We start from the raw sequence: 23,587 nt of genomic DNA, 5'->3' as shown, positions 1-23,587 counted from the left end.
CAGCCAATTAGATTGGCAGATGAGGCTGATTTTTAAATCGGTTTAGTCAACCATGTACCTTTAAATTCCTCATCACTAATCCAAGCTTACTGAACAGTTCTAAAGAGAGAGACAGATGGGGGAGGCAAAGGGGCCTCTTTTGGACAGAAGGGGTAAGCAGGCAGTTGAGATGGGTCTCACTGAGACACAATTGGGGGGGGGGGGGGGACTGAAGTCAGAGTGTCCATACTGGATGCTTCATCCTCATTGTATGTTCAGCCCCTGAACAGCACAGCTTCATTGGTTGTTATGGGGCAGACGCCGGCCACCTGCACCATACCAACTAATGACATTGTGCAGCTTTGTCACCTGCATCCTAGCAACCAATGATGCTATGCAGTCTGGCCACCAGCATTCTAGCAACCAAGGACTTAGTGTAGCCTGGCCCCCAGTGTCCTAGTAACCTATTATGCTGTGCAGTCCAGTCACCGGCATCCTAGCAACAAAAACCATCAGCCTCCTCAACCAATGATGTACAACCCAGGCCACCAGTGTCCTTGCAACCAATAATGCTGTGGCTCGGCCACCAGCATCCTAGAAACCAAGGACACTGTGCATCCAGTGTGCAGTCCAGTCACCAGCATACTAGCAACAAAGGCCAACCAGCCTCCACAACCAATGGTCTACAGCCCACCAGCATCCTACAAACCAAGGACACTGTGCGTCTCGGCCACTAGTATCCTAGTAACCAATGATGCTGTGTGGTTCCGCCACCAGCATCTGAGTAACCAGGAACACAGTGCAGCTAGGCCACCAGCATCTTAGCAACCAATGATGCTGTGTGACGCCATCACCATGGTCCTATCAACCAAGGCCACTGTGCAGCCTTCAGCATCCTAGTAACCAACAGCGCTGTGCAGCCCAACCCCCAGCGTCCTATAAACCAATGACACTGTGCAGCATCCTAACAACAAATGACGAGGGGATAATTGCTTGCCCCAGGTTGCATTCTTCCCTGGCTTGGCCGTGGGATGATCATACATACCCCATGTAGTTTTTAGTGCTGTGAGGCAACAATGCTAAACTCTAGTTTTCCCAGCTGTAAAAAACTGTCCACGTATTTTATTTTATTTATTGCTTTATTCCATTTTAATTTCCTAATCTGCTACAGACATTACAGCAGGCAAATTATTTATTACATTTTCATTGTTTGCAATTGCCACGTTGTTTTAATTAATGTTTATTTGCCTAACTCAAACAACCATGAACTAGGTTGAGACATGGTATAATTCAAGACAATGGCGTTTGTTTAATATGCAATTTACTTATTAAATCATAATTCCAACATGGAACAACGTCATTTTGGGATGACACGTTGCTCTTACCCTGTACCTGCTCTGACAGCGGGGAAACAAAAAATTAAAAGTACTGATCACAAGAATATAGAGTTAAAGTGGAACTGCCATTCAAATACACTCTTCAGCCAAACAGCTAAATACACAGGTAAAATACATATGGAGACTCTGAGATTTACACAGCTTTGGCCCCCCAGCACAACCCTATCTAGCAAGGGAGGGGACCTGACCTTTCTCTGCTGCTGTTTCACTTTCACTTACAAGTCATTTCCTACCTCCACCCTGTGGCTGGACAATTAAAGTAGAAGCAGCAGACTGTTGAGCTCATCTTTATATCCCTCTGCACTCTCCTCCTATTATTATTATACAGGATTTATATAGCGCTTAACAAAATGAAGGCAGACATTACAGTTACAATACAATTTGGAACAAAAGGAATCAGAGGGCCCTGCTCGTTAGAGCTTACAATCTAAAAGGGAGGTCAATTGATACAAAAGGCAATAGCTGTGGGGGATGAGCTGATGGAGCAAGTGAAACAGTGTTATTAGTTAGTAGCCGGGTAGGCTTCTTTAAAGCGGAGTCCCGGGCCACAAAATCAACATAATCCGTTTTAGGCCATCCACTTCCTATTTGTCACCTGAAAAAGAAATGGATAGTTACGATTTTTTTTTTTGTTTACTTACCTTGTATTTGAAGAAAAATATACTCACCTTTTTTGCACTTCCTCCCTCTGCGGCCGCGGCCCGCGCCGTCACTTCCTCATTGCGTTGATTCCTGGGAGCTGAACGTCATCGCTCCCAGGAATCAATGCGCCTGCACGGGCCCTGCTCGTCACTTCCGGTGCGGCACCGCATTCCCTGCTAAACAGCTTCTGGGCATGCCCAGAAGCTGTGGAGGAATGCAGCGCCGCACCAGAAGTGACGAGCAGGGCGGGGCCGGTGCAGGCGGATTCTGGGAGAAAAGGACGCGGAAGAGGACGCAGAAGAGGACGCGCTGGCTTCAGCTGCCCACATCCGTGATGGCAACGCTGGAGAAGAAATTTTAAAGGTAAGTATTTCTTCTAAAAGGTAAGTGCGACCCGGGACAGTACAGAGGCTATACATTGTGGAATGTACTAGCCCGGACTGTCCCGGGGGTATTTTTATTGAAAAAAAAATGTTGTGGCCGGAACTCCGCTTTAAAGAGAAGGGTTTTCAGGGATCGTCTAAAGATGGATAGATAAGGGGACAGTCGGACAGATTGGGATAGAGAGTTCCAAAGAATGGGAGAAGCTCTGGAGAAATCCTGGAGGCGAGCATGGGAAGAGGTGACAAGGGAGCTAGAGAGCAGGAGGTCTTGGGAGGACTGAAGAGAACAGCTTGGTTGATATTTTGAGATCAGGTTAGTGATGTAGCTGGGGGCAGAGTTGTGAATGGCTTTGTAAACTATCAGCATGCTTAATGCCCAGCAGCATACTCAATCGGCTTTTCGTGTTGCTTCCCCTTTAGAGCTTTGTTGTACAGGCGGTAAAGTGACCTTGGCGGCCTGTGTCTACGTTCTTCCTTCCGCTCCATCGTTGCAGCCTTTTTTAAGCCTCTTCTGCATTCAACACTTCTGGGGTTGGGGAAAAGTGTCTACTATGCGCCCTTGTTCCTTCCACCAACCCCTTCATGCACAGCAGCACACTCTATTGGCTTCTCATGCTGCTTCCCCTTTAGAGCTCTGTTGTACAGGCGGTAAAGTGACCTTGGCAGCCCATGTCTACTTTCTTCCCTCCGCTCCATTGTTGCAGCCTTTTTTAAGCTTCTTCTGCAATCAACACGTCTGGGGTTGGGGTAAGGTGCCTACTATGCACCCCTGTTCGTTCCACCAACCCCTTCTTCACTGAGTCCTGTAAAGATGTCAGGAGCAAAGTGTTGGGGGGGGGGCACAAGTATCTAACACTATGTTGAATGCTGAGAAAGCTTACAAAGGCTGCAGGGGTGGAGGGAAGGTAAGAGACATGGTGAGGTGACCTTGGTGACCACTTTCTCCTACCTTCCCTCCGCTCTATTGCTGGAGCCAATGTAAGACTCTTCAGCATTCAGCCCATGCCCACCATTTGCCCTGGATCCATCCACCAAACCCCTTCTTTTCTGCTGAGTCCTGTAGTGACATCAGGATTGAAGGATCCACAGGTATCCGCAGGGTGCCCAGGTATCTAACACTCCCAGAAATGTTGAATACCAAACAGGCTACACCGCTGGAGCGGAGGGAAGGTAGGAGACCCGGGCCACCAGGGAAGTGTAAATAATACCTTTTCTATAGCAGGGACCTTTTCTCTGGATTTCTGTGAAAACTTAATAGGGTCACTTTAAGAACTAAACCATTTTAAATAGATCATTTGCTTCTCTAAAAACAGAAGTTGATGTCTTTCTTAGGAAAGTGATCCATGCAAAAAACCAACGTCAATGCAAACAAATCAGTTGGTGAAACTGTTTATTCATCAATTTTACAGTTGTACATTATACTTTTTCTCATCAATTTTTTCCATCTCATGATAGTTAAATAGTCATTCACAATGGGTTTGCAAAATTTTTTTAAACTGTAAATATAAATATCGGGATGTGGCTTTTTTGGCATAACTACATTGGTTCAGCTTGGACCAATGTAAGAATATTTGTGTCATATGTGGCCGTTCTCTGTAGAAGGTGGAAAACACTGTAGTAGGCAACCCTTCAACAGAGATCATTGTTAGCTTCATGGTCTGGTTGTCAGGAGCCAGATCTGAACCTGCAACCTCTGCTGTGTCTGGCAGTATCTCTTGCCTTGCCTTATGTCTTATTTCTCTTGAACCTTGAACCTTTGCTCCTCCCATGAACTTCCTTTTTTATCTGTGCCTTTGCACTTCCTATTTGCCAGATTATTGTGCTCCCTCCAGCAAATATTTTGCTCTTGTCACTCCTGTTGGTGTCTGTAACTTTGTTACCACTTGTTACTGACCTCTGGCTTATTCCTCAAGTACACTTTAGCTTGATACCAACCTGCTAGCACTTATTACCAACCTTTGGCTTGTTTACTGACTACGCTTCTGCTTGATCCCTATCTGCTATATCTGCTACTGGACCCCGCATTTCTCATCTTCTGGAGGGGCAATCCAGGGGACTATTACCTGGTACTAACATGCAGCAAAACCTCCACCATCAGGAGCTCTGGAAAACACAGGTTAGTGCTTAAACTCCCGTACCTTGGGTGAGCCCAAGTCATTTGCCAGGGTGATCTGCGTTTATACTTATCCTGCTGGTCGGTAGGAGCCTCTCTACTTCTATAGCTGCTGGTCTCCGAGCCTGACCCCTGACTATGACAACAGTACAGAGCAGAAGCTAACAGTGATCTCTGTAGTAGTAGGCAGTGCCGGCAGAAGGTCATCCAGTGCCCAGGGCAAGAATACCAAACTGTGCCCCCCCCCCTTTTACTTGGGGTTAGGGTCAGGGTGCCCCCATCTCTGCAATAAACCATTGCGCCCAGGGCAGCCATCCCTCCTGCCAGCCCCTTGTCCCGGCCCTGGTAGTAGGGCGCTATTCAGGGAACACTGCATTTTCTTAATGAATGCAAAGCAATCTCTGATTGAATGAGGTGATTTTACAATCTCCACCTCATCCAATCAGAGAACACTTTGCATTCATTGAGAAAATGCAAAGTGTTCTCTGAATGGAGCCCTACTATAGAGATCACCGTTAGCTTTCGCTCGGTACCAGGAGTTTGCAATGATTTCTGCAGTAGGGTTGCCTAATCCAGCTTCTGCAGGTATCGGTCAGATATGGCACATACATATCTACTTTGATCAAAGCTGGACCAATGTAACTTTGCAAAAAAAAAAAATATCTGGATATCTACTTTAATAGCTGATACTATTTTGCACTTGCTTTGACTTTATTGTAGATAAACCATCATTTGTATAAAATTTCCACAACTTTACGATGAAAGAAATAAGGACAAGGTATGGATTGATGAGTCCGATGTGTCTTCATGTTCTACCTCTAAATTTGTGCTCACAATATGCACATTTAGCAACTCTCCAGCATGACAACCAGATTGGTTTGCAATATGCGCAGCACAATGAAACGGGGACCTGTCAATCAAACAGCATCCTCAAAGATATTTTTAAACCATATGAAAGAGAAATGTGAGGAAGATAAAAAAAATGTTTCAGAGTTTTCACAAAGCTGTAATGGTAAAGGGGAATTCTGGCTTATATAATATTTAAAATCCAACTCCAGGGTTATGGATCTATCCCCAACAGCAGCACCTCTCTTCCACCCCTGAAGGTCCTCCAGGTTATATTTTAAACTCTTTAATACGTATCTTTTCCAAAGTCCTTAGGCCAGTCGTATGACTTAGCTGGGTTCTCTTTGCCTACTCTACAGACTGGGCAGTCTATGCAAGGGGGTTGATTTATTAAAACCGGAGAGTGCAAAATCTGGTTTAGCTCTGCATAGAAACCAATCAGCTTCAATTTTTTTTTTTTTGTCAAAGCTTAATTGAACAAGATGATGATGATGTTAGAAGCTGATTGGCTACTATGCACAGCTGCACCAGATTTTGCCATTTCCACTTTCAGCAAATCAACCCCAAAGGGTCAACATGGGGAAGGGTACCTGTCAAAACAGGTATCTGTTCCCCCCTGAAAGGTGCCAAATGTGGCACTGGAGGGGGGGGGGGGGGAGCAAAAGAGCGTAAGTTCCACTTTTGGGTGGAACTCCGCTTTAAGCTTTGCCCAAAAAAAAAAAAATGGAAGCTGAGTGGTTTCTATGTAGAGCTGCACCAGATTTTGCACTCTCCAGTTTTAGTATCTTATCCATTCAGGTCTCTTATTATTGGAGAGTGCAGAATCTGGTGCAGCTCTGCAGAGAAACCAATCAGCTTCCGGGTTTTTTTTTTTTTTGTCATAGCTTAATTGAACAAGCTGAAGTTAGAAGCTGATTAGCTACCACCATGCACAGCTGCACCAGATTTTGCAGTCTCCAGGTTTAGTAAATTAACCCCATTGAGTCTTTTAACCACTTGCCGACTGCCTAACGCCGATCTACGTCGGCAGTCAGCCCCTCACAGGCAAAGTGACGTAGGGCTACGTCACTAGCTTGTGAGGGTCTAGGGAGCGAGCGCGCGCCCCCGGAGGCGCGCTCCCGCTCCCGCGTGGTCACGGACCCCCCCGCGCGTGTGACCAGTGGACCCGATGTCCGCCGGTCACTTGGCGATCGGCGGGGGAGAGGGAGAATGTCAGGCAGCTTGTGTAAACAAGCTGCCTGTCATTCTCCTCGCTGTAAAGACACTGATAAAACGGATCTGGTATGTAGATCTGTTGATCAGTGTCCTTACAGCTCAAGCCACAGCCAATCACAGTAGAAAGCACGCCCCTAGGGATACACACAGCCCCTCCCTTCCAAATACAGTTAACCCCTTCACAACCAGTGTATTTTTACAGTAACAGTGCATATGTATAGCACTGATTACTGTAGAAATGTCACTGGTAACCCCAAAAGTGTCACAAATGTCAGTCAAGGGTCCGATCTGTCCGCCCCAATGTCGCAGTACCGCAAAAAAAATCGCAGATCGCCGCCATTACGCGTTAAAAAAAAAAACAACAAAAATGACAAAAATCTTTCCCTTTGTTAGTAAACGCAATAACTTTTGCGCAAACCAATCAAAATACGCTTTTTGCGATTTTTTTTACCAAACATATGTAGCATAAAACAAATTGGCCGAAAATTTTAAAAAATTTTGATTTTTACTTTTTTTTTGGGGGGAATTTCATATAAAAAAATGTGAAAAATATTGTTATTTTTGCAAAATTGACGCTCTTTTTTTGTTTATAGTGCGTGATCAAAAAATCGCACAGGTGATCAAATACCACCAAAAGAAAGCTCTGTTTGTGGGGAAAAAAGGACGTCAAATTCGTTTAGGTACAGCGTCGCACGACCGCGCAATTGTCCGTTAAAGTCACGCAGTGCCGAATCGCAAAATACCCCCTGGTCAGGAAGGGGGTAAAATCTTCCGGGGCTTAAGTGGTTAAAGAAATCTTTGTGCTCGTTGTCCGCTCATGTTTTATTGAACACTATACATGAAACACAATATTCTGTCGCCTGATCCCTTAATCCGCTTCCAAAAGCTATGAGGTGGCTTCCACTAACACCTTGGAAAACGTCATGTTTCAATTGCGCAATAAGTTCCTATTTACCTATATGGCACCTGCGGTGATCTGCAAATTGAGCATGACAAGCAGGTGTTTTGTGAAATACATAATTTATATTGGTGTAGAATGACTTTTCTCCGTACTGTCATCGGTGCCTCGCCTCACAAAGCCTCTTTGGCATATGTTCACCTTGAGCTAGAAATCAAAGCAAATATTACATTTCAATTACGCACACCAGTGAGGATATAATTAGTTTTAACGTGTGATAATAACTAAAGGGTAACTCCACTTTCATGGCGAAAGAAAGAGCAAATAGATGTAGCACCCTCTTAGTCAGGTGCTAGGTAGAAAGAGTAGTTTTGGCTCTGTCTGCTTATCAGAAGAGCAACAGGCAAAACCTATGTGCACTCTGCTTATCAGGGAGCAGGATTGATAGTTAGGTCTGCTCAGTGTGCCTAGTGTCAGTGCTGTCCCAAGGCCCAGGCCTAGGGCGGCACTTTGCAGGGGGGCAGCAAAATAGCCACCCTCGCCTCCATCTGAGACTCCTTTAGCCACTGGTTGCTAGAGCCGCCTGGCGTCTAGCAATCAGTGACATCACACCTTCTCCGACCCCCCTCCTTCTCTCTCCCACCCCCTCTTCCTCTCTCTCCCACCCCCTCTTCCTCTCTCTTCCACCCCCCCCCCTCTCTCTCACTCCCCCACCCTCTCTCTCGCCCCCTCTCCCTCTCTCTCTATTCCCCCTCTCTCTATTCCCCCTCTCTCTCTCACCCCCCCATCCCCCTCTCTCTCACCCCCCTCTCTCTCTCTGAACACCCTCTCTCTCTCTGAACACCCTCTCTCTCTCTCTCTTTCCCCCAACACCCCCTCTCTATCTCCCAACACCCTCTCTCTCTCTCCCCCAACACCCTCTCTCTCTCTACCACCACCCTCTCTCTCTCTCTCCCACCACCTTCTCCCTCTCTCATCCTCCCTCACCCTCCCTTATCCACCCCCCTCTTGTGAGATATCAGGGGTTCTTGCTGGGACTTGTAGTTCTTCAATTTTGGAGGGAGTCACATCTGTTAAACAGGAAGGGTGGGGCAAATTTACATAGGAGGGGGAAGGGGCGCACAATTTTAGTCTTGCCTAGGGCAGCTCAAAACCAAAATACACAACTGCCTAGTGTGTGATTCATCTGGTCTCAGGGAGTGTCCCCAGCAAGTCCAATGGGGAGGCACGTTGGATGCTGGAGGAAACCTGACCAATGGTACACAGGCTTTTGTTACTGTCCCAGGTGGTTGGCACAGAGAGTGGTGCATTATGAGACAGGGTCTAAAAAGCCATGAGTACATAAGGTAGAGGTCTTTAGGTGGGAAGCAAGGTCCCAGAAGGAGGGTGGTGGCTGCCTTCTCTTCTGCAACAGTTGGTGGTGGTCACAGGCAGTCGGCCTGGTGTACCAGAGGCATGAGACTGAACCCAGAGGTCCAGGAGAAGCTGACTACAGGAGTTGGGGCATAGCTGAATCTGGAAAAACAGTGTCCATGAGTACAGAGGAACTTGCCCAAGGGTCTGCCTAGGAAGGGGACCACTCAGGAGTGTAGCGTCAGTGGACGGATGTCAGTTAGCCCAGAGAGAAAGGGGATACTAGGGGAGTGCCCTGAAGAGAAATGTAATGGAAACACTTACCTTACCTTCATTCAAGTTCCAGGATGAAGCAGCGGCCTTGCCGTATTCTCAAGTTTAGAGTCCTCAGCATTGTGAATAGTTAACAGTTGGAGTATCCCACTCATCCCTTTTCCCATCCCAATTACAATAAAAACACAAACACAACATCCCCTGGACTGATCTTTGACTGAGCCAAGGACTTTAAGTACTAAGATTTCTGCTTACAGTTGCTACGGGTAACCCAGGGGAATCCTGAAAGTGTATTCTTCAGCAGCCCTCTAGGGGGCAGTGCTACATAAAGAAAAAACAATTTAGCGTATAGAATTGTGACACAAATCATATTGTAATTGAATGTTATGAAAAATAACCTTTCCTTTTCAATCTGCAGCCTCTTTTCTGAAAATGCAATGCAATATGGCCGCCTGGAGGTGTTCTGTACACAGAATGTATACTGACCACACCCCCAGAAACATAATTATCTGCCTGTGTGATTGGCTCACCAATTTTCCCAGAAGTCTGCACAAATATACAAGTCAGATTTCTGGCATCCCCTGCAACAAAAATGTCATTTTTGGTGAGATACTCCCAATAGGAACACGTCTAAAGGGATGCATGCCCAGCAGATTTCCTCATTAGTGCTCTGCAGGTGCACAGCTGATTGATATTTATAAAACCACTACCATTGATTTAATTTCTCCACAAGGACACAGAGAAACACAGAGGGATTTCTTTGAGAATACCAAAAGGTAGGAATCTGCAACTAATGTTGTTATGATCCTTGTACAGAGATCACCCAGAGGGGAATGTTTTTTTCTCAACATAAGAGGAGTTACATGTTTTAACAACTGTCTATTCCAAAGAGTGCAAAGTCCTTTCTTGTATTAACAGAGGCATGGACTCCAGAGAAAGAGATATCATTTTGCTCCTGTACAGATCATTAGTAAGACCTCATCTGGAATATGCAGTTCAGTTTTGGGCACCAGTTCTCAAAAAGGATATCGGGGAACTGGAGAAAGTGCAGAGAAGGGCAACCAAACTGATAAGAGGCATGGAGGAGCTCAGCTATGAGAAAAGATTAGAGGAACTGAATTTATTCTCTCTTGAGAATAGGAGATTAAGGGGGATATGATCAACATGTACATATACATAAGGGGTCCATATAGTGAACTTGGTGTTGAGTTATTCACTTTAAGGTCATCACAGAGGACAAGGGGGCGCTCTTTACGTCTGGAGGAAAAGAGGTTTTGTTTCCAAATACGGAAAGGTTTCTTCACAGTAAGAGCTGTGAAAATGTGGAATAGATGTAATGTTCCGGTACCTTTGGTACCCTAAATTACACTTTCCACAAGTGTATGCGCCCCACCATTTACTTTTGGAAAGGTGCGCATACACCTTTAAGACTGGAGCTGTCATCACTCAGCGCCGGACTAGATGGCTATTTAAGGTGTCGGTTCTCACTCACATGTGTTCGTTCAAACACCCTTACTTGGATGCTAACCTTGCTTGAAGCTTCCATGCTTGCAAGCTTACTTCGCTGACGGAACCTCGCTGTGCTGATCCCTTTATCCCGCTACTGGATCATCCGCCTCTCCTGAACCACCCTTCGGCTGTATCGCTAATAGTGCTAAGTACCCCGCAGGGGAATTCTCTATAAACTTATACTAAGCTTACACTATCTAGCTCTGCATAGTAAAGACTGTTTATTACATCTGCATAAACTAGATTGCTAGCTCTTGAGACTACTGCTACTTTTCTGCACTGGGTTGATCTTTTTTGTATGTCCACCTGCTATTCTATCATCTGTTATCATACACATACAACATTGCTAAACCTTCCTGCATCCTTCTGCTACTGTCTCACCTTCAAGTGTCTATCACCTATCACCTCCACTCAACCTATCCCTCAACCTTCATCATTGTGTTACCACATACATAAAGTCATTCTAGGAACCAGCTTGCTAATTGTGTGTATTTACTGGCTGAAATAAGACCTTCCACACATGATGAGTCATTGAGGTTGGGAATGGTATCTCAGCATATCTCTTACATGACTACTGACGTGGAACTATTTCTGCAGCTGAAAATCCACACCATATAAGAAACGCAGGAGCGTTACAATAGACTCCCTCCAGAGGTGGTTCTGGCCAGCTCAGTAGATTGCTTTAAAAAAAAGCCTGGATTCTTTCCTGTGTGTAAAATAATATAACTGGGTACTAATATTTATAGGTAAAGTTGATCCAGGGAATATCCGATTGCCTCTCGGGGGATCAGTAAATAATTTTTTCCCCCTGCTGGAGCAAACTGGATCATGCCTTGCTGTGGTTTTTCGCCTTCAACTGGATCAACTGCAGGTATAGGATTGTGTATATGGGATTGTGTGGTTGGGTTTTCTTTGCTGTTTTTTGTTTTTTATTGGTTGAGCCAGATGGACTTGTGTCTTTTTTCTACCGGACTAATTATGTAACTATGTAACTATATATCTATGGTTAGTTAGAGATGAGCAAAATCAATTTAGTAAAATTTGCCCCTTTTGGCAAAATTAATTGGAGTCAACCAGGAAGGATTAAAGTCGTATTAAAGGATAAGTCCACCCTAAAACTAAAATCCCTGCATCTATAGATCTCCACGATCTAATACTAACCTATCTAGCTATGTAAAGAAGAAATCAGTATATTTACCTTTTTTTAAAGGCCGATCCAACCCCATCTCCAGCAGCGGAAGCTCTGCAGAAGACACGGCCGACAACAGCTGTGAAATGAATTGGATGTGACATCACCTGTAGACTTACTATGGGGCTTCCGTTGTCTGCTGTGTTCCCTGCACCAGCCTACACAGGGAAGCTGCCGCTGACAGCTCAAAAAAGGTAAGTATATTGATTAGAAATCGAACGGATTATCGACAAAGCCGATATATCGAGGGCCGATATGCACTTTCCCCGATATATATCGGAATCGGCCACCAAGGTGACCGATATTGGCGATATTTCGGGAAAGCACTTGTACCGGAGTGATGTCTGCAGCTAGAGGCATCACCCAGGTACCGGCGTCCATAGCCGATGGTCGGCTCTCTTGTAATGACAACTGATGCGGCTGAGAAGCTGCTTGGCTGTCATTACAAGGAGCGGGAGGGGACGTCCCCCTCCCTCCCACCGCCTTCCGCGGCTCGCCCGGGTCTCCCGTCCCATCGGGACACCCGGGCAACCAGCCTGCACGGCTACTGAAGACCCGATCAAAGCCGCATTCGGCTCTGCTCGGGTCTCCATGTAAAAACCCGGAAGTGATATCATGACATCACTTCCGGGTACTCCGCGCCAGATTAAAAAAAAATGACAGCATTCAAAACAGAAAAACTTGGTGTTTTGAATGCTTTTAAGTGCAGAATAGGGGTTTGGGGTCTTTTAGACCCCCAGATCCCTCCACAAGAGTACCTGTCAAATAAAAAAATACTGATACATACCAAAATATCGGTATCGGCAATGAAAAAACGATATCGGTCGATCACTAATATTGATTTCTTCTTTTCAGGGCTAGATATGTTAGTGTTAGAATGTAGAGATCTATAGATGCAGGGATTTTAGTTTTAGGGTGGACTTATTGTATCAAATGGTGAATAACAACAAAATTTATAATTCAGGTATACTGGACAGCCACTGACATATCTCGTGAATATAAGCAGGCACCAAGAGCAGTTTTGATAAAAAAAAAGCATAAAACAAAACTTTACTGGACATCATAAACACATAAAGCTTCCTTACACATAAAAGTTACCATAAAAGTTACCATAAAAGTTACCATAAAAGTTACCATAAAGAAATACACAACACATAAAAGTTACCATAAATCACGTTTTAAACATACAACCCTTGTCCCAAGAATATTGAATAAATACTTAGCTCTGGTGGTGGATTCAACAGTTTCCAATGGATCTCTGCAACAACAGGACAAAGGTCTTGGCCGCATGTTTCTCCAAACAGCCAACCTTCCAAACGAACAAACAAGCGAGGCTACATCATGGATGTTTTCTCTGTGACTCTCCGAGGAGAGAGGGTGAGGTAAAAGGGCCAAAAACGACTTTCTCATGCAAATTACTCCTTTTATATAGTCCTGTATACATAAGACCACCCACAGGATGTGGTCATTCCTCTTGACCACTCCTCACTAATTTTGTGCATCAACACATAGCTGCACATCCCCCACAACCACATGGCTCATTAACCACTTACCGTCTGCTCACTCGAGCACTACTGCGGCAAAGTGGCTCGATAACGTCTGACGACGTAGACCTACGTCGCCAGACATTCCCCTTTCTCGGCGCTATTCAGTCACAGCGGGAGTCGGGCCAGGGGAGGAGCGGCGGCGATCGCCGCTGCTCTTCCTCGATCGTCGGGGAATCGAGTCTGGAGATCCGCCCGCTTGTGTAAACAGAGCGGGCGGATCTCCTAAGTGACAGGCAGGGACAGATTGCAGGGTTCAGCATAGCTGAACATGCGATCTGTCCCTGTGTCACTCAGTCACCTCCCCCCACACATGTTAGTAAGCACCAGGCATACATTAACCCCTTCCTCTCCAATAAAATTAACCCCCTCCCTGCCAGTGTCATTTTTACAGTAACAGTGCATATTTATAGCACTGATTACTGTAGTAATGTCACTGGTACCCCCAAAAGTGTCAAAAATGTCAGTCAAGGGTCCGATCTGTCCGCCGCAATGTCGCAGTCCAGCAAAAAAATTGCAGATCGCCGCCATTACTCGTTAAAAAAAAAAAACACCAAAAATGACAGAAATCTTTCCCTTAGTAAACGCAATAACTTTTGCGCAAACCTATCAAAATACGCTTATTGTGATTTTTTTTACCAAACATAGGTAGCAGAAAACAAATTGGCCAAAAATTTAAAAAAATTTTGATTTTTACATTTTTTGGGGGGGGGGGGATTACATATAAAAAAATTTGAAAAATATTGTTATTTTTGCGAAATTGTCGCTTTTTTTTTGATTATAGCGCATGATCAAAAAATCGCACAGGTGATCAAATACCACCAAAAGAAAGCTCTGTTTGTGGGAAAAAAAGGACGTAAATTTAGTTTGGGGACGGCGTTGCATGACCGCGCAATTGTCAGTTAAAGTGGCACAGTGCCGAATCGCAAAAAGTGGCCCAGACGTAAAACAGCAAAATCCTTCAGTGGCAAAGTGGTTAAATATGCAGCAGCCATTTTATAACCACCTGTGGGTGAGAGAGATTATTACACATGTATGGGAACATTTGTAAAAAATCCACAATTGATACAATCCACCTGTTGATCCCATACATTTGCAATAATTACCAACATTACAAACAATTACATACATTTCTACTTCTTTACACAAAATATGCCTACAACATGCACAAGCTATTTATCTTCAGCATGTACAATGTGTATGCAATAAAAAAACTTAGACAAATTCTATCAAATCTAAAACAGACATGTTGTTCCTTTTGCTCCTAAACCAATCAGACTGGTTTATTTGCATATCAATGGGGAGGGCATAGCTTGCAAGAATCTATGGCCTGAAAATCTAAACTCCATATTATGGCAATAAAGTCACTACAAATAGACCATGGCAGCACATACCACCTGTTGACTATAGCATGTGAATCTTCAACATCTCCTAAAGCAGGGGTCTTCAAACTATGGACCTACAGTTGTTCAGGAACTACGATTCCCATCATGCCTAGTCATGTCTGGGCATGACAGAGTTTTACAATGCCTCATGGGATGTGTAGTTCCTCAACAGCTGGAGGGCCGTAGTTTGAGGATCCCTGTCCTAAAGCCTTTGCCAGGAAAGGGCAAAAATAAACCCTGCGTTCAATGGGAGGAAAAAATTCCCTTTCGACCCCCGTATCATCAGAGCGGTTAGACTAAATCCGTGGCAGCTACAACGTTACTTTAAATAGGATTAGCAATGTCCTTGGCAGTCTATGGAAAGAAAATCCCAAATGATGAAAGTGTCCTCCTCCTGGTAAATGCTCAGATGTAAGTCCACTCCAATTAAGCCACCATCAGGAAATCATCTGCATCTTCCTCAGGCTCTCATACGGCCTTCTGGTCTGTCCCATCCCATCCGGTTTGGTCATCTGCCCTGCCTGGTCCATCTCTCGATGCTCGGTACCTTAAGAATTAGAGACAAAGCGGATTATATGTTCCTTCCACCTGTGCCAAAAAACATAGCTCACTGCTCACATTTAACTGCAAAACTGTTATAGGGTGCCCACTGTTGCCTGGTTACATTTTCACTGAAAGGCTTTGACTTCCAACGAAAGGAATAAACTTGCATTTCTCTCCGTGCTGTCCTGCGAATACTGGCCTGCTGTTGTCCAATCATCACAGCATGGCAGTATCTAGCAAAATGCCCCATTCTATGACAGCAGAAACACTTAATGTGGCTGAAAATACTATTCCCATCCACTTGTTCCCACTTCTTAAACAAAGCTGGTATAGGAAGCCCATCTATTTCCTCTCTAGGAATCCCCGCCTTAAAGCTGAGTTCCACCCAAAAGTGGAACTTCCGCTTTAAATAGTCCTAACCCCCTGACATGCCACATTTGGCATGTCATTTTTTTGGGGGGCAGCGGGTACCTAGTTTTGACAGGTCCCCGCTCCCACTTCCGCTCGGAGCGCCGCGGCGCCCTGAGCGGAAGTTCTCCTCTCTCCCTCCCTCCCTGCAATCTTCTGGGACATGTCAGAGGTCCCAGAAGATTGCCGACCAATCACGACGCATAGCGCAACTCGCGCATGCGCAGTGCGTACCCGGCTGTGAAGCCGCAAACTGTCACAGCCGGGTGCCCACATCAGTGATGCCGGCGCCCCAGAGCAGAGAGGGAGAAGACGGAGCATCGCTGGACCGTGGGACAGGTGAGTGTACGGTTAGGCTGGAACTCCGCTTTAAGTAAATCAGTCCACATGTTTCTTCTGGAGACCATAGGCCTTGTCTTCCTTGCAGGCTTAGGGCCTTTGTCCTTTGTGGCATTATTAGAAATGCTTATGAGGGCTGCACACCACTCATTCAAATCTTCAGCTCTGCCTAAAGAAGTTTGAACACACTTCAAAGCCACTGCAGGTTAAACTTTACCGAAATACTTTACCTCACTTGCAGTGTCTTCGGTCACCTCTGCAAACTGCTCCTTGGGCTCAATTTGGGTAGGCCCCTTTTCCACTTCATCTCAGTTCATCACAAGCACTCTTCCCCAAACCATTCTCTCCACCATGGTGACAATTTATTTTCCCTTTTCTCTGATGTGTGATTATTGGACGTGCATGATACTCATCCAGATCATCAATACCATCAGAACAGGACACATCCTCCCTAGCAACTACTCGACATGCATTACTTTGAACCAACATCTCTTTCACTTCCTGCAACTCTTTCTCAAGCGCTTCATTCTTCTGCACCTCGCTGCAAATGGCCTGCACGACCAACCACCCCGTAGTGGCAGCGGCTTTCCGCTCCCTTTTAGAATATACGCTCAAATCTAAACGCAAAGCGTGTGTACCCAGTTCAGTACCAAGGTCTGGATAGATTGGAGCAGCATATTTAATCGTTTCCTCTTCAATGGGTTCCCAGTACCCAGAACAGACCCATGTAGGAATCGCCCCGCACTTAGAAACGGATGATTCCTTCCCTCCTGTTTTCTTGCTTTTTTTAAAGAGGTTGTAAACTCAATTTTTTTTTTTTCGTTTTCACCCTGCATCGCATACTAGCACATTATGCAATACTTACCTTAGAACGAGCCCCCGCCGTGCCGTCCGCTCACCTCTATGACGGGCGACATGTTCAGTCGCCCGTCTTCTGGGATCGCGGCATCCGGCCATCTGATTGGCCGGAGCCGTGGTGACGTCACTCCCGCGCACGCGCGCGGGAGCCGACGGTCACGGCACGGGACTCTGAAGGAACGGCACCAGCGGCCGTTCCTTCAGAGCGTATGCGCCAGTGACGTCACTGGCTGCATTAAAGGTAAATATCTCCTAAACAGTACATGTTTAGGAGATATTTACAGTACCTATAGGTAAGCCTTATCATAGGCTTACCTATAGGTACAAGTTACAGAGGAGGGTTTACTTCCTCTTTAAAAAGACTATGCATCTCTACTCTCAGGGGGAACACAAATGCAAAATCAATCACAGTCTTAGTGTATTGTCCTGGCTCAAGGTGACTGTGCTCGAGGCTTATTCACTAAACTGCTCACACTAGCAGCAATTCAATGACTACTCACACACACCCTCTATAACACTGTCCTTAGGGGCTTATCCACTAAACTGCTCACACTAGCAGCAATTCAATGGACACTACTCATACACCCTCTTATAACACTGTTTTTAGGGCTTATTCACTAAACTGCTCACTCTAGCAGCAATTCAATGAATAACACTGTGCTTAGGGCTCATCCACTAAACTGCTCACTCTAGCAGCAATTCAATGGATGCTACTCATACACCCTCTATATAACACAATATTTCATCCAAATATTTTATATTTAGTGACCATGCAGTATCCTGCCGACTACGCCAGTTGTATCAAATGGTGAATAACAACAACATTTATAATTCAGGTATACTGGACAGCCACTGACATATCTTGTGAATATTTAAAATGAAAAGCAGGCACCAAGAGAAGTTTTGATAAAAAGCATAAAACAAAACTTTACTGGACAATATAATACATAAAGCTTCCTTACACATAAAAGTTACCATAAACAAATACACAACACATAAAAGTTACCATAAATCACGTTTTAAACATACAACCCTTGTCCCAAGAATATTGAATAAATACTTAGCTCTGGTGGTGGATTCAACAGTTTCCAATGGATCTCTGCAACAATAGGACAAAGGTCTTGGCCGCATGTTTCTCCAAACAGCCAACCTTCCAAACGAACAAACAAGCAAGGCTACATCATGGATGTTTTCTCTGTGACTCTCCGAGGAGAGAGGGTGAGGTAAAAGGGTGAAAAAACAACTTTCTCATGCAAATTACTCCTTTTATATAGTCCTGTATACATAAGACCACCCACAGGATGTGGTCATTCCTCTTGACCACTCCTCACTCATTTTGTGCATCAACACATAGCTGCACATCCCCCACAATCACATGGCTCATTAAATAAGCAGCAGCCATTTTATAACCACCTGTGGGTGAGAGAGATTATTACACATGTATGGGAACATTTGTAAAAAATCCACAATTGATACACTTATCCTTTAATAATTTATAGGAGTGCAGTGGGCCCCCTGATTCCAAAAGGACACCCTGCATCTGAAAGAAGTGAATGCAGAATGCCCTTTTAGACTCCTCCTTGCTAAGGTGGATTTGTGCCCTGCCATGGTGGGGAGGGTTTTTAGCAGTGACAACCCTCCTTCTCAGCGTATGTCAGGGTGCCGCTGCACCGGGTAACAATGCTGCTGAATGCACTGAAGAGGAAAAAATGTTGTCACCCTGGGGAGAAAGGGTGTAGACTGGCAGTATTTGTTTTATAGAGGCATAAGCACAAAGATAATTAGAACTAAAGTCTAGGGCAGGGTTTTTCAAATGAGGTGCAGCGACACCCTGGGGTTCCACAAAGTGTCCACAGGGGTGCTGTGGCAAAATGACACAAAGCCCTGTGCAGGTCAACCATGAAAGGGTTACTGGGTTAAGTTCTAGGGAGAGTCTGGAGGAGGACCAGGATGTGCTCTCCCTCCTCTCTGTACACAAAGCTTGACTCAGTAACCCTTTCATGGTCAGACTGTACACATGGCTTTGTTTTATGTTGCTGTAGCAAGGACAAAGATGGAGTATTGTAGGGGGGGGGGGGGTAGGGAGTGGGGTGTAATGTGGGGGGTAGGGAGTGTGCTAGAAGGGGGGATTGTGTCTAGTAGGGGGTATTTGTACTAAGGGGGGGGGGGGTTGTGTCAGGAGGTCGGATTTGTGTTGGACTGGGTTTTTTTTTTCTTGGGGGGGGGGGTTGTGCTAGCAGGGGGGTAGGGGATTTACAACCTACTGACCACTTACCTCTGCTTTACAAATTATATTTCAGGACTTTTTAACACCAGGTGCAGTGTGGTAAAAAGCGTAAAATCATGCGTTTTCCCACGCCACACAAAAATGTGTTGCCTCTTGCAGTTGCTCACTAATGCCATTCATTCTTAATTGCATTCCCATGCATCCACCAATTGCATGGGACCATGCAGTACCATGTATTTTGGTAGGGTTCAATTTAAAAATCATGCCAGCACCTTTTTTTTTTGCGTGTTTCATGAGCAAAGAGCAGCCTAATAAATAACAGAACATGCAAAAAAGCACTCGGGCTCAGACGCTTTTCCTTGTGTAAATGAGCCCTGAGACTGGTGTGCCTGTTGTTGTGCACAATTCTAAAGGGAGCCTTGACTACAAAAAGGTTTAAAAACACTGTTTTAGGGGGGTAGGTGCTGTGAATACTTGCATGTCCTGACAAAAGCCCATTAAGCAGGGGCGCCCCCCCCCCATCCATACATCCAGCCCCCTAATCTACATGCAGCACGCCGGACGCATGGATTCCAATAGAGGATTTTTTTTTTTGAAGCACATGATTAGAGCCAGAGGCTCTAATAGGCTTCAGAAAAGAGTGGGCTCGGGGGGGAGAGCCCTCCCAGTTGTGTGACAATAGCGAATTAATATTCGCTATTGTCACACTGACTCTCCTCCCAGCCAATCAGGAAGAGGGTTATGAAAGGGTTGTTCTTGATTGGCTGAAGAGAGAAGCGATCTTACTGGTCACTGGCCAGGAAGAGGCAGAAGACACACGGCGGCTAGAGGAGGCAGGAGGACAGCGGCTCAGTCATCCAGCACTCCCCTGCTCCCGACAGGAGGAAGAAGGTGAGGAGGTAAGAAGGCGGGGGGGGGGGGGAGAGGAGGAATGTGTCGCCTGACTGACTGACCTGACGACCCGACCGACCGACCTGGGGGGGGGGGGGCGGTGCGCATTGGTTTATAGCCCCCCCCCCGAATTTCCGAGCACCAGCCACCATTGCCATCAAGCAAGCTTGTGTTGTGCTTTATTGGTGGCCATTTAATTTTCTTTTATACAATTTTGTCTTTGTCCATAATTATATTTTTAGTTACACTGAAGGGAAAAAAGTATTTGGACCTCTGCTGATTTTGTACTTTTGCCCACTAACAAAGAAATTATCATTCTATAATTTTAATGGTCAGTTTATTTTACCAGTGAGAGAAAGAATAACGACAAAAATATCCAGAAAAAAACCCTTTAAAAAAAGTTATAAATTAATTTGCATTTTGATGAGTGAAATACGTATTTGACCCCTTTGCAAAACATGATTTAGTACTTGGTGGCAAAACCCTTGTTGGCAATCACAGAGGTCAGACATTTCTTGTAGTTGGCCACCAGGTTTGCACACATCTCAGGAGGGAGAATGGAGACTGGCTAGGCCACTCCAGGACCTTATTGTGCTTCTTCTTGAGCCATTCCTTTGTTGCCTTGGCGGTGTGTTTTGGGTCATTGTCATGCTGGAATACCCATCCACGACCCATTTTCAGTGCCCTGGCTGAGGTAAGGAGGTTCTCACCCAAGATTTGGTGGTACATGGCCCCGTCCATCGTCCCTTTGATGCGGCGAACTTGTCCTGTCCTCTTAGCAGAAAACCCCCCCCAAAGCATAATGTTTCCACCTCCATGTTTGATGGTGGGGATGTTGTTCTTGGAGTCATAGGCAGCATTCCTCCTCCTCCAAACATGGCGAGTTGAGTTGATGCCAAAGAGCTCAGTTTTGGTCTCATCTGACCACAAAACTTTCACCCAGTTCTCCTCTGAATCATTCAGATGTTCATTAGCAAACTTCAGACCGTACTGTACATGTGTTTTCTTGAGCAGGAGGACCATGCGGGTGCTGCAGGATTTCAGTCCTTCACGGTGTAGTGTGTTACCAATTTTTTTCTTGGTGACTATGGTCCCAGCTGCCTTGAGATCACTGACCAGATTCTCACCGTTCTCATGATCATTGAAACTCCACGAGGTGAGATCTTGCATGGAGCCCCAGACCGAGGGAGATTGACCGTTATTTTGTGTTTCTTCCATTTGCGAATAATCACAGCAACTGTTGTCACCCTCTCACTAAGCTGCTTGGCGATTGTCTTGTAGCCCATTCCAGCCTTGTGCAGGTCTACAATCTTGTCCCAGACATCCTTGGACAGCTGTTTGGTCTTGACCATGGTGGAGAAATTGGAACCTGATTGACTGATTGCTTCTGTGGACAGGTGTCTTTTATACAGGTAACAAGCTGAGATTAGGAGCACTCCCTTTAAGAGAGTGCTCTTATTCTCAGCTCGTTACCTGTATAGAAGACACCTGGGAGCCAGAAATCTTGCTGATTGATAGGGGATCAAATACTTAGATTACTTATTTAAATGCAAATCAATTTATAACTTTTTTGAAATTAGTTTTTCTGGATATTATTGTTGTTTTTCTGTCTCTCACTGTTAAAATAAACCTACCATTAACATTATAGACTGATCGTTACTTTGTCAGCGGGCAAACGTACAAAATCACCAGGGGATCAAAATCTTTGTTACCTCATTGTAAAAAAAAAAAGAAATATATATATATATATATATATATATATATATAGTAGTGCTACTTTTACACACATTAAAAATATATATATTTGTAGGTGCACTCGATGTGTGCTCAGGAAGAAACAGCTGTCAATGACACGTTAAACCACGGCCTAGGTTTGTCTATGTCTATCAACAAAGCCATTGATCGCCGAGCCAGTGCTAACACACGGATCACATGGATTTCTCAGAAAACAAACCCATGTTACTTTTTTTTTGTTAAACAAATTTTGCTTAATCACTCGGCATGGCAGAAATGGTTGTCAAGTTCACAGCTCCAGTTTCCGCAGAAAGTAAGGAAAGATTTTTCCAGTGGGGATGCAGACTGCAACAAGTAGAACTATCCATCAGAGCAATTTTCACGACGAATGATTGTTTTTGTTACAAACATCAGTGAAAAGAATATCATCTATGTGTTGGGACCACACAGTAATGTTTCTCATGGGTCCCTGTGTGGTCCTGAAATTTTGGCAGGTGATATTCTTTTCACTGATGCCCAAATAAAAGCCTGTTGAAGGTTCTCGTTTATCCAGGTCATGGTATAACTGGAAGTAGTTAGTCATATTCAACTCAGGGGCTGACTGGCAACTTTCAGCCCGGGGGTAAGTACAAACCAGAGGCCCATAGTGCAGCGACTTGGCCCTCCTCCCACTCTCTCTCTTCTCGACCTCCTCCTGACCCCTATTCCAGGCTGAAGCTCCGCTCCAGGTACTCTCTACTCTCCGGCCGAGTACGGTTTCCCAACCTGGATAGCAGGGGCGGTTGGGGGGAACTGGGACAGCTCGGCCAGGGCTGCTGGAGGAGGAGAGTTTCCAGTGGGGCATGAAAACGGCCTCTGCCCATACACAGCTTACACCAGGCATGTCCAACCTGCGGCCCGGGGGCCGCATGCGGCCCGGAACCGCAGGCAATGCGTCCCACTGCCCCCTGACAATTTTTTTGTTTTTTTGCTGGGGAGGAAGGAAGTTGAGTCAGGGGCATGGCCACGGCGGCTTCCAACTAACTGTAGGCAGAGGCTGCCTCAGAGGGGATCATCCACTAGTTGTGTTAAATTAGTGCTGGGGGGGGCGGCAGCTCAGGAAGGGCGCAGTTTTATTACTTATATACCTTAACTATAGTATATATTTTATATGCGGCCCGAGAAAATTTCTCTACACTCAATGTGGCCCAGAGAAGCCAAAAGGTTGGACACCCATGGCTTACACCATCCATGCTGGGGGGTTGGGCTGCGCTCTGTCCTTGTCTTTATCCTGCACTCAGTAGGTCAGCGGTGGGGAATTTTTACTTCTCTTCACCAGAAATCTTTTAGGCATGTCTGTGGCAGAAGCAGTGCAGCCTTTTTATGGGGCATCAGAGTGGCCCGGGGGGCAATTGCCCCCCTGCCCCCTGGCCCAGTCCTCCCCCGATTCCATAAATCTGCGGCGGGCGGTCGTCAAGTGGTTAAAAAATTGTTTTTTTTGCACTAGCTTTATTGCTATCACAAGGGATGAACAACATCCCTTGCGACAGCATAGGCTGTGACAGGTCCTCTTTATTGACCCCAAATCTCTTTTCTGGCCCCCCATGCAGCCAATCAGGCACAGGTTGGTCTGATCAGCTGTCTTCCTGGCTGCTGGTGGCCAGATAAACAAAGGGGCGGAACCAGAAGTGACAAATTACTTGTTGCTCTCGGTGCAGTGGAGTGCATTGTGGTACACTGAATAAAAATCCAGCATGCTGGCATTGTTGCATAGTGCAACTTACCACGTCTCTGTTCCTCAAGGTCACCTGTCCCCTCCATGAGCAGACCACTAATGACCTTCCAGCCTTCCTTTCCTCCATTCCTTCCTTCCCTGCAGGTA

The sequence above is a fragment of the Pelophylax lessonae genome (genome assembly GCF_965119305.1).
Source record: "Pelophylax lessonae genome assembly, chromosome: 12".
Classification (NCBI taxonomy): Eukaryota; Metazoa; Chordata; class Amphibia; order Anura; family Ranidae; genus Pelophylax; species Pelophylax lessonae.
This window is presented reverse-complemented; position numbering follows the sequence as displayed.